Source organism: Triticum dicoccoides, chromosome 1A, assembly GCF_002162155.2.
Source record: "Triticum dicoccoides isolate Atlit2015 ecotype Zavitan chromosome 1A, WEW_v2.0, whole genome shotgun sequence".
NCBI lineage: Eukaryota > Viridiplantae > Streptophyta > Magnoliopsida > Poales > Poaceae > Triticum > Triticum dicoccoides.
This window is the reverse complement of record NC_041380.1, coordinates 602,055,021-602,071,013: the sequence shown is the minus strand read 5'-3', so window position 1 is coordinate 602,071,013 and position 15,993 is coordinate 602,055,021. Positions and strand designations below refer to the sequence as shown.

Genomic DNA, 15,993 nt, shown 5'->3' with positions numbered 1-15,993 from the left:
GGCGGCGATAGGATCAGTAGGGGAACAGGCCGCGGGGGGTGGGGGGGTGGGGAGGAGGACTTAGCGAAATTTTAAGGCGGGGGGGGGGTGGTTAACTCGAACTAGTAGTAGCGCTCATAAGGAAAACGCGCTATAGCTAACTTATCTATAGCGCGTTTTAGAGATAACGCTATTGCTAATGGAAGCAGTATTTCTTTTGTTTATCCCAATATTAGTAACGCTTTGTCCTGAAAAAATGCTATAAGTCTAAGCAATGTAAAAACATCAAAAATATACATTGGTCATCATTGATCTTTTTGTGTAGAATCTAAATAGTCAACATGAATCCTCACCGTACCTGTATAGGTACATGCGAGGATTCATATTGCAACCACAAATCATACACATATAGTTCAATGAAGACCAAGTGCTCGAGATAGGTTGAGAAGTAACATATTTAAGGTGGTAAACACCTTGTTCGCTTAGCAGTATGGGACTAAACTTAATTAGTTGTGGTGATACTTAGCAGTAGGGAGTTTTGAGGAAAACCGTTGCTACTAAGTTCTTTAGCAGTAGCGCGTTCCTGGGAAGGGCACTACTACTATATCTAGCCTGGAGGCAACACCGTGGCAATTATAGTAGTAGCGCTCATTTCACCTAGAGCGTTACTGCTACTTAGTAATTAGTAGCGCTCTTTTCTGAAGCTCGCTACTGCTAATTAGCAGTAGCGTCTGTTTTTAAACCACGCTGCTGCTAAGATTCTGTGTATAAGGTTTTCCCTAGTAGTGTACGGGCACTAGGTTCTAGCCGTGGCATTAGTAATGTTGCCTCTACAAGTAGATGCATAACCACCTCACAAGCTTTAGAGCCTAGATTGTATGGGAGGGAACCTCAGAAGAATGCCATTGTCGAGCACATTACAAAGCGTGAATGAAAGTGCGTTATATCGACTAGAGGGGGGGGGGTGAATAGGCGATTTTTATGAAAGTCTTCAAAACGTGGAAGTTGTGAAGACAAACGATAGAAATAAACCTATTACCCTGCAGCAGAAGGTAGACTACACTAGGCAAGCCATAGTCAAGTATTCAATAGAGTGAAAGCACAATGACTAATAGCAGCAATGTAGTAAGGATCAGGTAGGAAGATATTATGAAGCCTAACAGAACACACAGTCACTCAGTGAAGGTAAAAGATAGTGCAATCATACAATGACTTTACGAGGAGTAACAGTACGTAAAGAGAAGGGAAGGATGAAACCAGTGACTCGTTGAAGACAATGATGTGTTGGACCAGTTCCAGTTGCTGTGACAACTGTACGTCTGGTTAGGGCGGCTAGGTATTTAAACCTGAGGACACACAGTCCCGGACACCCAGTCCTGAACACGCAGCTCAGGACACCCAGTCCTCACCGTATTCCCCTTGAGCTAAGGTCATACAGACCTCGCCCAATCACTCTGGTAAGTCTTCAAGGTAGACTCCCAAACCTTCACAGACTTCGTTCACCGGCAATCCACAATGTCTCTTGGATGCTCAGAACGCGAAGCCTAACCGGCTGGCGGATTCACAGTCCTCAAGTGTAATAAGTCTTTAGATCACACAGACAAGAAGACTTAAGTGATGCCTAATTCTCTTTGGCTCTGGGTGGTTAGGGCTTTATCCTCGTAAGGAATTCTCTCTCAAAAGCTTTGAGGTGGGTTGCTCTCAAATGACAAAAGCCGTATACTAACTCTGAGCAGCCAACCATTTTTGGTTGTAGGGGGTGGGCTATTTGTAGCCACTAGGCAACCTGACTTGATTTGTCCGAAATGACCCTGGGTCACTAAGGAACTGACACGTGTTTGAACGGTCAGATTTCAAACTCACACGGCAACTTTACTTGGGCTACAAGCAAAGCTGACTTGTCCGACTCTGGACAAGATTCGCTCTCATAGTCTTCACTCGAAGACATAGGTTTTGGTTAAGCATCACTTCAGTCATTCTGAATGGTTCTCTTCTACCCCACTTAACAGTACGGTGGTTCCTATGACTCAACAAAGAAGAAGAAAAAGAACTACGAAATATCTAAATCTTCGAGCTCCATAGGCTTCATGCGATGTCTTCTCTTGTCATGGTCTTCAATGTGAATATCTTCATATACCACCTTTGACATCAATGTCTTCATGCATTTTTAGGGGTCATCTCTGGTAGGTAAATCGAATCAATGAGGGACTTCTACCTGTGTTATCCTGCAATTCTCACAAACACATTAGTCCCTCAACTAGGTTTGTCATCAATACTCCAAAACCAACTAGGGGTGGCACTAGATGCACTTACAATCTCCCCCTTTTTGGTGATTGATGACAAACTAGTTGAAGTTTTCAATGGAGAATATAATATGTGAAATTGTAAAGGATAAGGAATTGTCTTCATAAGTCGCAAGGGCTCCCCCTGAAGATGTGCATATAAGTAGTTTGCTTTTGGAATGGAAATGCACATGGCAGGTTGTGCTTGTGGAGATCCTCTTCAACTTATGATGACAATCCACTATGCATGTGAAGGTATGTGAAGATAATGACATGCATAATGGAAATTGGACGTCTGCAAAATGATCTAAGTGCGGAATTTATCGTCGCACATGCGGAATTTATCATCGCATCACAAAATGGCAAATAGGTAGCAGACGACCATCAAGTTTAAGTGTTACAACTCAAAGAACCAAATGTATCCAAACGAGAGTTGTAAACACGAAGCAAAATATGAAGCACCAGCCCATATGGACCCTCTTGAAGACTATTAAACTCATATGCTTCTCCCTCTTTGTCAGTAAGGACCAAAAAGGTTTGAAGACATAGAGCCTCTACTCGTTCCCATGAAGAGTAGGTGAAGCAGAAGGGTCGTTGGTGGTGTTCGGCGGTGCAGAAGAGCTTGGAGAAGTGTCGAAGCGTGCTGAAGGAGGTGGCGGTGAAGTAGCATCGTCGTCATCCTCGATCACTCTGGCATTTACAGTGGCAGCAGAGGAAGAGAACTCAGAGTCTTCAAGAGATGGAGTTCGTCGCAGCACTGCCTTTCGAGGAGGTGTGGAGTTAAACTTGAAGCGCTCAGAGAAGCCATCCTCTTGAAGATCATCTTCAGTACACATCAGCGTCAGCCCTTTCCATGTGCGTCGAGAGGTTTCATGAGCAACAAAGGCATTCTTGGTGGCAAGATTGCGAATGCGGTTAACATCCACCAAGAGGCTTTGCATTTGATGCTTCAACCAGTCATGATGCCTATCCTGTTTCTGATGAAGAGCCACAAGAAGCTCCCGGTCATTGAGAACACGAGGGCACTTCTTGGGTCGTGGGGCAGTTGTATTGTTAGTGGCTTCAGTGAGAGCAGGATGCGGTGCACGTGTAGTGCCAGCCAAAGGATACACATGAGTGACTGCTTCAACTCCTTCAATGTTCTGAGAAAAACTTTGATGCTCTGCATTCTGAAGACTTAGAGGTTCCTTGGCAGGCTCAGGATAGATGGCTTCAATAGACATATCCACATCAGGCAGAAAAATCCGATGATTGCGAGCAGATGGCTGATATGAGATAGCGGAGTGAAGTTTGATCAGCCGCATTACCCATGGGGCGTAGAACTTCAAGCCAAACAGATCAGAGCCTGATGCAGCAAGTTGGCGAATGAAGAAGTCCTATGCATTGAAGCATTTTCCATGAAGAATATAGAAGACCAAAGTCTTCATTGCACCTTCCAGCTTGGCATGTGGGGAGTGCCCTTTGATGGGCCAGAGAGTTCGCCTTATGATGTGATAAATAGTCCTTGGTAGATACTCTAGGTCTTCAATAAAGAACTCTTTGGGATATGCAGCATCTTGGGGTAATGGCTTCATCATACTGAGCATCTGACTCATGTTAGGTTCAGGCTTCTGAAAGATGCTCTCCACAACTTCACTGTGAAGTTGACAGCCAGATTCGTAGAGATCGCCGGGAGTGGGTAGACCCGTGAGCTCAATGATGTCAAAGGCTTTGGCTTCGTGATGAACGTTTCCTTTTATCCACTCCAGGACCCAAGTTTTCGAATCTCTGTTATACCCGCGGATGTGAAGTGTGGCATAGAATTGGAGCAGCAACTCTTCATTCCAATGCTCTTGGTCAGTGACGAACGACAGCAATCCAACCTCTTTGAAGCAATCCAGAGCTTCTTCCAGACAGGGCAGCCCAGCTATTGCTTCAATGTCAAGACGCTTGTGTGGGAAGATGCGACCTTGATTGTATAGAATGCAGGAGTAATAGCTTCGCTGCGGATAGCTCCAGAACCGATCAGATGATATTCTTTCCCTTGAGTAGGGGTTTCTGGAGCTATTGAAGAATGTGTTGTCTGCTCTGAAGCCATTGATATTGAAGGATCCAGGTGCTGATGCAGGACCTGGGAACCTGGGCAATCTTGGGATTGGCTTCTGTACCTGAGGCCTGTGCTCAACATGATAGTAGAACTGAGGACCGACAGCAGGCGCAGGAACAGAAGCAGTGGGATCAGTGGCTTCGCTGACTTCTGGTGCTTTTGTTGGTGAGGGCTCCACATTAGTGAAAGTGTGTTATATCGACTAGAGGGGGGGGGGGGTGAATAGGCGATTTTTATGAAAGTCTTCAAAATGTGGAAGTTATGAAGACAAACAGTAGAAATAAACCTATTACCCTGTAGCGGAAGGTAGACTACACTAGGCAAGCCATAGTCAAGTATTCAATAGAGTGAAATCACAATGACAAATAGGTGCAATCTACTCCCTCCATAAACTAATATAAGAGCGTTTAGAATACTATTTTAGTATTCTAAACGCTCTTATATTAGTTTACGGAGGGAGTAGTAAGGATCAGGTAAGAAGATATTATGAAGCCAAACAGAACAAGCAGTCACTCAGTGAAGATAAAAGATAGTGCAATCATACAATGACTTCACAAGGAGTAACAATACGTAAAGAGAAGGGAAGGATGAAACCAGTGACTCGTTGAAGACAATGATGTGTTGGACCAGTTCCAGTTGTTGTGACAACTGTACGTCTGGTTAGGGCGGCTAGGTATTTAAACCTGAGGACAGACAGTCCCGGACACCCAGTGCTGAACACGCAGCTTAGGACACCCAATCCTCACCGTATTCCCCTTGAGCTAAGGTCACACAGACCTCGCCCAATCACTCTAGTAAGTCTTCAAGGTAGACTCCCAAACCTTCATAGACTTCGTTCACCGGCGATCCAGAATGTCTCTTGGATGCTCAGAACGCGACGCCTAACCGGCTGGAGGATGCACAGTCCTCAAGTGTAATAAGTCTTCAGATCACACAGACAAGAAGACCTAAGTGATGCCTAATTCTCTTTGGCTCTGGGTGGTTAGGGCTTTATCCTCGCAAGGAATTCTCTCTCAAAGGCTTCGAGGTGGGTTGCTCTCAAACGGCAAAAGCCGTACTCTGAATCTGAGCAGCCAACCATTTATGGTTGTAGGGGGTGGGCTATTTATAGCCAATAGGCAACCCGACCTGATTTGTCCGAAATGACCCTGGGTCACTAAGGAACTGGCACGTGTTCCAACGGTTAGACTTCAAACTCACACGGCAACTTTACTTGGGCTACAAGCAAAGCTGACTTGTCCGACTCTGGACAAGATTCGTTCTCTTAGTCTTCACTCGAAGACATAGGTTATGTTTAAGCATCACTTCAGTCATTTTGACTGGTTCTCTTGGACCCCACTCCACAGTACGATGGTTCCTATGACTCAACACAGAAGAAAAAGAACTGTGAAAGATCTAAGTCTTCGAGCTCCATAGGCTTCATGCGGTGTCTTCTCTTGTCATAGTCTTCAATGTGAATATCTTCATATACCACCTTTGACATCAATGTCTTCATACATTTTTAGGGGTCATCTCTGGTAGGAAAACCGAATCAATGAGGGACTTCTACCTGTGTTATCCTGCAATTCTCACAAACACATTAGTCTCTCAACTAGGTTTGTCATCAATACTCCAAAACCAACTAGGGGCGGCACTAGATGCACTTACAATCTCCCCCTTTTTGGTGATTGATGACAAACTAGTTGAGGTTTTCAATGGGGAATATAATATGTGAAATTGTAAAGGGCTCCCCCTGAAGATGTGCATATAAGTAATTTGCTTTTGGAATGCAAATGCACATGGCAGGTTGTGCTTGTGGAGATCCACTTCAACTTATGATGACAATCCACTATGCATGTGAAGGTATGTGAAGATAATGACATGCATAATGGAAAATGGACGTCTGCAAAATGATCTAAGTGCAGAACTTATCGTCGCACATGCGGAATTTATCATCGCATCACAAGGTGGCAAATAAGTAGCAGACGACCATCGAGTTTAAGTGTTACAACTCAAAGAACCAAATGTATCAAAACGAGAGTTGTAAACACGAAGCAAAATATAAAGCACCCGCCCATATGGACCCATTTGAAGACTATCAAACTCATATGCTTCTCCCCCTTTTGTCAGTAAGGACCAAAAAGGTTCAAAGACATAGAGCATCTACTCGTTCCCATGAAGAATAGGTGAAGCCGCAGGGTCGTTAGTGGTGTTCGGCGGTGCAGAAGAACTTGGAGCAGTGTCGACGCGTGCTGAAGGAGGTGGCGGTGAAGTAGCATCGTCTTCATCCTCGATGACTCTGGCATTTACAGTTGCAGCAGAGGAAGAGAACTCAGAGTCTTCAAGAGATGGAGTTCGTCGCAGCACTGCCCTTCGAGGAGGTGTGGAGTCAAACTTGAAGCGCTGAGAGAAGCCATCCTCTTGAAGATCATCTTCACAACACATCAGCGTCAGCCCTTTCCATGTGCGTCGAGAGGTTTCATGAGCAACAAAGGCATTCTTGGTGGCAAGATTGCGAATGCGATTTAACATCCACCAAGAGGCTTTGCATTTGACGCTTCAGCCAGTCATGATGCCTATCATGTTTCTGATGAAGAGCCACCAGAAGCTCTCGGTCTTTGAGAACACGAGTGCGCTTCTTGGGTCGTTGGGCAATGGTGCTATCAGTGGCTTCAGTGAGAGCAGGATGCGGTGCACGTGTAGTGCCAGCCAAAGGATACACACGAGTTACTACTTCAACGCCTTCAAAGTTCCGAGAAAAACTTTGATGCTCTGCATTCTGAAGACTTGGAGGTTCCTTGGCAGGCTCGGGATAGATGGCTTCAATAGACATATCCACATCTGGCAGAAAGATCCGATGATTGCGAGCAGATGGCTGATATGAGATAGCTGAGTGAAGTTTGATCAGCCGCATTACCCATGGGGCGTAGAACTTCAAGCCAAAAAGATCAGAGCCTGATGTAGCAAGTTGGCGAATGAAGAAGTCCTGTGCATTGAAGCATTTTCCATGAAGAATATAGAAGACCAAAGTCTTCATTGCACCTTCCAGCTTGGCATGTGGAGAGTGCCCTTTGATGGGCCAGAGAGTTCGCCTTATGATGTGATAAATAGTCCTTGGCAGATACTCAAGGTCTTCAATGAACTCCTTGGGATATGCAGCATCTTGGGGCAATGGCTTCATCATACTTGAAAGTGCGTTATATCGACTAGAGGGGGGGTGAATAGGCGATTTTTATGGAAGTCTTCAAAACGTGGAAGTTGTGAAGACAAACAGTAGAGATATGCCTATCACTATGCAGCGGAAGTTAGATTACACTAGGCAAGCCATGGTCAAGTATTCAATAGAGTGAAAGCACAATGACAAGTAGCTGCAGTGTAATAAGGATCAGGTAGGAACAAGTTATGATGCCAAACAAATCATACAGTTACGTTGTGAAGACAAAAGATATAGCAAGCATGCAATGGCTTCACAATGAGTAACAGTAAGTAAAAGGAAGTGAAGATGAAACCAGTGACTCGTTGAAGACAATGATGTTTTGGACCAGTTCCAGTTGCTGTGACAACTGTACGTCTGGTTGGAGCGGCTAGGTATTTAAACCTTAGGACACACAGTCCCGGACACCCAGTCCTGAACACGCAGCTCAGGACACCAAGTCCTCACCGTATTCTCCTTGAGCTAAGGTCACATAGTCCTCGCCCAATCACTCAGGTAAGTCTTCAAGGTAGACTCCCAAACCTTCACAGACTTCGTTCACCGGCAATCCACAATGTCTCTTGGATGCTCAGAACACGACGCCTAACCGTCTGGAGGATGCACAGTCCTCAAGTGTAATAAGTCTTCAGATCACTCAGACAAGAAGACTTAAGTGATGCCCAATTTACTCTGGCTCTGGGTGGTTAGGGCTTTCTCCTCGCTAGGAATTTTCTCTCAAAGGCTTCGAGGTGGGTTGCTTTCAAACGACAAAAGCCGTGCACTGAAATCTGAGCAGCCAACCGCTTATGGTTGTAGGGGGTGGGCTATTTATAGCCACTTGGCAACCCGGCCTGATTTGTCCAAAATGACCCTGGGTCACTAAGGAACTGACACGTGTTCCAACGGTCAGATTTCAAACTCACGCGACAACTTTACTTGGGCTACAAGCAAAGCTGACTTGTCCGGCTCTGGACAAGATTCACTCTCATTGTCTTCACTCGAAGACATAGGTTTTTGGTTTAGGCATCACTTCAGTCATTCTGACTGGTTCTCCTGGACCCCACTTAACAGTACGGTGGTTCCTATGACTCAACACAAAAGAAAAAGAACTACGAAAGATCTAAGTCTTCGAGCTCCATAGGCTTCATATCGTGTCTTCTTTTGTCATAGTCTTCAATGTGAATATCTTCATATACCACCTTTGACTTCAATGTCTTCATACATTTTTAGGGGTCATCTCTGGTAGCAAAACCGAATCAATGAGGGACTTCTACCTGTGTTATCCTGCAATTCTCACAAACACATTAGTCCCTCAACTAGGTTTGTCATCAATACTCCAAAACCAACTAGGGGTGGCACTAGATGCACTTACGATCTCCCCCTTTTTGGTGATTGATGACAAACTAGTTGAAGTTTTCAACGGGGAATATAATCTGTGAAATTGTAAAGAATAAGGAATTGTCTTCATAAGTTGTAAGGGCTCCCCCTGAAGATGTGCATATAAGTTAGTTTGCTTTTGGAATGCAAATGCACATGGCAGGTTATACTTGTGGAGATCCACTTCAGCTTATGATGACAATCCACTATGCATGTGAAAGTATATGAAGATAATGACATGCATAATGGAAAATGGACGTCTGCAGAATGAGGTAAGTGCGGAATTTATCATCGCACATGCGGAATTTATCTTCGCAAAACAGGGTGGCAAACAAGTAGCAGACGACCATCTGGTTTAAGTGTTACAACTCATAAGAACCAAATGTAGCAAAAACGAGAGTTGTAAGCACGAAGCAAAATATAAGGCACCCGCCCATATGAACCCGCTTGAAGACTATCAATATCTCATATGCTTCTCCCCCTTTTGTCAGTAATGACCAAAAAGGTTTGAAGACATAGAGTCTCTACTCGTTCCCATGAGGAGTAGGTGAAGTAGCAGGGTTGTTGGTGTTGGTTGGCGGTGCAGAAGAGCTTGGAGGTGTTGAAGCATATGGCGGTGAAGTAGCATCGTCTTCTTCCTCAATGATTCTGGCAGTGACTGTGGCGGCAGAGGAAGAGAACTCAGAATTTTCAAGGGATGGAGTTCCCAGCAGCACAGCTCTTCGAGGAGGTGTGGAGTCAAACTTGAATCTTTTAGTGAGCCATCCTCTTGAAGATCAGCTTCAGAAAGCATCATCGTTAGCCCTTTCCATGTGCGGCGACAGGTTTCATGTGCAACAAATGCATTCTTGGTGGCAAGATTTCGGATGCGATTTACATCCACCAAGAGGCTTTTCATCTGTCTCTTCAACCAGTCATGATGCCTATCCTGCTTTTGATGAAGGGCCACAAGAAGCTCTCGGTCGTTGAGAACACGAGTGTGCTTCTTGGGTCTTGAAGCAGTTGCACTGTCAGTGGCTTCAGTTGAAGCAGGGTGTGGTGCACGTGTAGTGCCAGCCAAAGGATACACCCTAGAGATGGCTTCAACACCTTCAACATTTTGAGTGAAGCTCTGGTGTTCTGCATTCTGAAGACTCAGAGGTTGCTTGACAGGTTCAGGATAGATGGCTTCAGCAGAGGTATCCACATCAGGCAAGAAGATCCGATGGTTGCGGGCTGAGGGCTGATACGAGATGGCAGAGTGAAGTTTGATCAGCCTCATTACCCAAGGAGCATAGAGCTTTAAACCAAACAGATCTGAGCCTGATGCAGCTAGTTGGCGTATGAAGAAATCCTGTGCGTTGAAGCATTTGCCATGAAGGATACAGAATATCAGAGTCTTCATTGCACCCTCGATCTTGGCATTTGGAGAGTCTCCTTTAATGGGCCAGAGAGTCCGCCGGATGATGTGATAGATGGTCCTGGGCAGGTACTCAAGGTCTTCAACGAAGAACTCTGTGGGATAAGGAGCATCGTGGGGCAATGGCTTCATCATGGAGAGCATCTGACTCATATTCGGTTCAGGCCTCTGAAATATGCTCTCAATAGCTTCAGTGTGTAGCCGACAGCCTTGCTCGAAGAATTCGCCTGGAGTGGGTAGGCCAGTGAGCTCAATGATATCAAATGCATTGGCTTCGTGATGAACGTTGCCGGTCATCCACTCCAGGACCCAAGTCTTCGGATCTCTGTTGTATCCTTTGATGTGCAGTGTGGCATAGAATTGTAGCAGGAGCTCTTCGTTCCAATGCTCTTCGTCAGTGACAAACTGCAGCAGACCCACTTGTTTGAAGCAATCCAACGCTTCCTCTAGATAGGGCAGACCAGCAATAGCTTCAACATCAAGGCGCTTGTGCGGGAAAATGCGACCTTGGTTGTACAGTATGCAAGAGTAGTAGCTGCGCTGAGGATAGCTCCAGAACCTATCTGATGAAATCCTTTCCCTTGAATAGGGGTTCTTGGAGCTATTGAAGAAAGTATTATCTGCCCTGAAGCCATTGATGTTGAAGGAGCCAGGTGCTGATGCAGGACCTGGAAACCTTGGCAGTCTTGGGATTGGCTTCTGGACCTGAGGCCTGTGCTCAACATGATAGTTGAATTGGGAACCGGCAGCAAACTCAGGAACAGAAGCGGTGGGTTCAGTGGCTTCGCTGTCTTCAGAAGCTTTTGCTGGGGAGGGCTCCACATTAGCTTCGTTGTTGGTTGTGGTAGCCTCAAGATTTTCATCCTCCGCTTGACTAGTAGGAGGGTCTGTCACAAGCACGTTCTCCTGGAGAACTTCTTCTTGGTGGAGCAAAGGAGTGGGCTCGTGTGGTACTTCTTCTGCGGCTGATGCAGCCGGAATGTCTTCAGCATAGACTTGAGGCCTTGGACCTTTGCGAAGCCCGCGGAACGCAGACGACGCCTGTGGGGTTGGAGTGGGCTGGGCCTCATAGTCTTCTTCCTCTTGAGGGTGATCCGCCCATGAAGCATCCTGTGAAATTGGCGTCAGTGGACGACCAATGCTGATGAGTTCGCTGTGTTCTAACTGAGGAAGGGCTGCATCATCTTCTACATTGTCACGATGACCAATGTCTTCAGCAGCGATGGATCAGCCGCTGGAATATCTTCAGCTTCAGGAGTCTCTGTGGAAGCAGGCTCATGAACCGTCAGTTGATGTTCTGCGTCAGGGTGAACCATAGAGATGGGTTCAACTATCAAGGGCTCTGTGGGAGCAGCCCGAGCTTTCTTGATCTTTCTCTTTTTCTTGCTGGGGGCAGTAGGAGAGGCTTCAGAGCTTTTCCTCTTCCTGGCTTCAGCCTCAGCAGTTCTTGTCTTCTTGAGCTCTGAAGCTGTTGACCGGCTCTTTGGCTTCGAGCCAGTCGTTGCAGTTGGGAAGACAAGCGGAACTGCTTCCTGCCTTGGTGCCTCTGGTTCAGCTGGAACAGTCTTCTTCTTTTTCTTTGCGGCCATCTTGGGGTCGATGCTAGGACGCCCAAGTACCTTGCGCTTCTCAGCCTCATTGTAGGCTTGCACACATCTGTCAGCCAGAGTCTTCATCCGCTCACGTGAACCCTGAGCTTCTGCACGCTTCTTCAGAAAGTTTTCCTTTAGCTCATGCAACATGATCTTGAAGCTCTTCACTTCTTGCACGCTGAGCTTGGCCATATGCTTCTTGAACTGAGCCTTTTCATGATCAATTTTCTGCTTCAGTTCAACTATGCGCTGGGCAATGACAAGTTCTGAAGCAATAGTGCCTTGGAAGGCGACACTGAGCCAACGGGCAGCTGTAGATCTTCAAAGCTGATGTTTGGTGTGGCAAACCACTCGTCAATGAAGTTGTGGATGATGGCGACATCAAAGAGAGGCAGATTGTTGAAGATTTCTGCTTCTTCATTGCTTTTGATGAGTTGCTCAAGAGCATCATCTCCAAGATCTTCATCACTTGACAGATCAATGGCTTCACTGCGCAGGATGGCAGCAGCTGTGAGTTCTTTGCCAGTGTGAGATAGAGGCATCTTGGCCTTCTGGTGCCTTGAGACGCGTGATAAGTCTTCAGACTGCACATTGTCTTCAGGAGGTGCAGTCGCCAATGGCTTCGCCTTTGAGATTTTTGGTGAAGGGGCTGGCTTTGAAGCTTTTGGCTTCTTCAACTGCTTCGGCTTCGGCACTGCAGGCACTGCAGGCGCTTCATTAGACTCAGTGTCAGCTGCAGGCTCATTCACTGCAGTCCCTTGAACCAAGATGTAGGTGATGAGGCCTTCAAGGTTGGCATACAGACCGATGACATTGGTTTCTGCTTCTCGCGTGCCATCTGCCCTTGGTGCTGAGGGACCAGGGTTGAAGTCTAACCCAAATTTCTTCTTGTTCTGCTTCGCTGAGTTTTGGGCAAACTGGAAGTTGCGCTTGAACAGATTGTCGTCACGACACCAGAGTAGTGACGACGGATGTGCATCATCAGGCTGTGGCCCATGAACCATGCATGGATAGAAGCTTTGGGCAATAGCTTCATCTCTGGACCTGGTACAAGGTTCTTGAATAAGATGTCCCCCCACAGTCTTTTGATGGCACTCTTCTCAGCATACTCTTGGGTTGTGAAGCGGTACTTGAACCATTGTTCTGCCCAATAGCGTCGAATCCATTGGATTCGGGTCTTGCGCTGACCATAATTCTCTTCAGGATCTGTTTTATACATTTCTGCCAGTTCATCAGGCAGATCTTTGGATGTTCCTCCACGTCGCTGTCTGCCCCCCTTCCTTGCTGCTGTTTCTGAAGCCATAAACTTTAACTTGAAAGGCTTCAAGACGTTCAAAGGCTTCAAAGGCTTTTTCTTGCTGGACCAACAGGAACTGGCTTCAGGAGAATTTATGTGATGCTGTAGGAATTCTGCAAATGAATGCAAACTATGAGAACCAAAGGATTCTCCCACGGACATGTACCTGTGACAGCATTAAGGTGCGAGGGAAGGGGAAGAGGTCATATGCATTCTCAGAAGATTTTGAAGATAAATCAGTTTAGAAGACATTGACCTCATCGTGCGAAGACATTCACTCATAGATAAGAAGTTGGTTCCAGATTTGTATGAATCCACAGATCAGTACAAGTGAGGAATCTAACTACCTTTTGAAGCACAAGTGAATATTCTAGGCATGTTATGAGATGTAGTTTGAGAGAGATCTAGTTTGTGTGAGAAGAAACTGCTTGTGGTAGAAAGTGACAGATCAATAGGATCAACGGTGCTGTAAAAAGGCAGTTTTATTTACCACACTGAGAACTGCTAGACGGAGCGAGAGATGAGGCCGAGCAGTTCACTCGTCCGTGCCCTAACTTGGCGACGGAGGAGACCTACAGCGACGGCGGAGAGGACGATGTCCACGGTCGGCGTGAGGACGGCGTCGGAGAGGTTGCGGCAGCGAAGCGCTTCGTCGCCGGCGTCGTCGAGAGCTAGCGGTGGCGCTAGGGTTCGTGCGAGGGTGGAAGAAGAGATAGTTACCGCTGTGAGTGTGTATTTATGGGCACAGGGGCGGCACTGTGCTATTACACAGGTGCCCCTGGCGATTCGCATCTGAGGAACGTGGCCATCATGCGGTATTTTGGGGGCAGTTCCACGTCCCACGCACGCCTGGATTGTCGGGTGGTCGTTCCTACTTCTCCGGATTTCATGTGGATAAATGAGCATTGAAAACGGACTTAAATGTTGTCTCTGTGTCTTCTGCTGACAAGGAAGCAGAGAAGACATTCGACAGTTTCAATAGAATGCATATGACTTGGAGAGATAGAGTTTGAGATAGAAAGCATAGAGAAGTTTGGGGTCCGATCACATTCACTTAGTTCAAAAGATTCAACACGAAGACATAGCTATAAGTGAATGCTGTAGAGGACAGAACACTAGTATATATATATATATATATATATAGTCAACATAGTGAAGATAATCATGAAAATATGTTGAGTTCGAAGCCAAACAAAATGTGAAGACATTGCAAGGTAACGCCATGAGAGAAACACTTCAAAATAGAACGTTTGGTGGTGGCGTTACCCACCGTATAGGAAGTATTAGACCCAGACACGGCGCAGAATTATCATGGCGCTCCGAAGTCAAATTCCACATTAATGTATTCACACTTAGAATGTATGTCTTCATTGATTGAAGATATACTTCACTTTCTGTGTTGCACATCTAAGTCATCAATATGCATAAGGGTTAGGATGTGTGCCTGATCACAGGACATTTGAGGATTCCAGGATATTTAGCTCACACCGTAACTTGCAAAACCTCTTCTCATCCAAGGGCTTGGTGAAGATATCTGCCAATTGCTCTTCAGTGTTGACGTGTATGATATCAATGTCTTCCTTCACAACATGATCTCTGAGAAAGTGATGACGAATTTCAATGTGCTTTGTCTTCGAGTGCAGAACTGGGTTGTTGGCAATCTTGATGGCGCTTTTGTTGTCGCAGTAAAGTGGCACTTGCTTCAGATGAATGCCATAGTCCTTGAGTGTTTGCTTCATCCACAGAAGCTGAGCGCAGCAAGATCCAGCAGCAATGTATTCAGATTCAGCAGTGGAGAGAGATACACAGTTCTGCTTCTTTGAAGACCAACATACAAGTGATCGTCCCAGAAATTGACATGTGCCTGATGTAGACTTGCGATCAACTTTGTCACCAGCATAATCAGCATCCGAGAATCCAACCAAATCAAACTCTGAGCCCTTTGGATACCATAATCCTAGAGTTGGGGTGTGAGCCAAATATCGAAGAATTCGCTTCACAGCTAAGTGATGCGACTCCTTTGGTGCCGCTTGAAATCGAGCACACATGCAAACACTAAGGATAATATCTGGCCCAGATGCACATAAATAAAGTAAAGAACCAATCATGGAGCGGTATACCTTTTGATCGAACTCTTTACCATTGTCGTCAGGACCCAGATGATGTTTGGCTGGCATTGGTGTTGTGAAGCCTTTGCAGTCTTGCATACCAAACTTCTTCAGGCAATCTTTGAGATACTTCTCTTGAGATATGAAGATGCCATTGCGTTGTTGTCGTATTTGAAGACCAAGGAAGAACTTCAGCTCCCCCATCATGGACATCTGATATTGCTCTTGCATCATATATCCAAACTCTTCACTGTACTTCTGATTGGTGCAGCCGAAGATAATGTCATCCACATATATTTGGGACACAAACAGTTCACCATCATATGTCTTCGTGAAAAGAGTGAGATCTAGGGAACCAGGTATGAAGTCTTTGCTCTTCAGGAAGTATTTGAGTGTGTCATACCAGGCCCTAGGGGCTTGTTTGAGGCCATACAGTGCCTTGTTGAGCTTGTATACCATGTTAGGATGTTTTGGATTTTCAAAGCCAGGCGGTTGTGCAACATACACTTCTTCTTCAATCTTGCCATTGAGAAAGGCACTCTTCACATCCATTTGATATAGAAGTATGTTATGATGATTTGCATAGGCCAGTAGTACGCGTATGGCTTCAAGCCTAGCCACAGGAGCAAATGTTTCATCAAAGTCAATGCCTTCCACTTGAGTATATCCTTGAGCAACGAGACGAGCTTTGTTTCTGACAA

At 45.8% G+C, this 15,993-nt stretch overlaps 1 pseudogene; it reads left to right on the top strand.

The window, feature by feature from the left end:
- Positions 1-15,993, top strand: part of LOC119357060 — an 80,030-nt pseudogene that overhangs the window by 3,796 nt on the left and 60,241 nt on the right.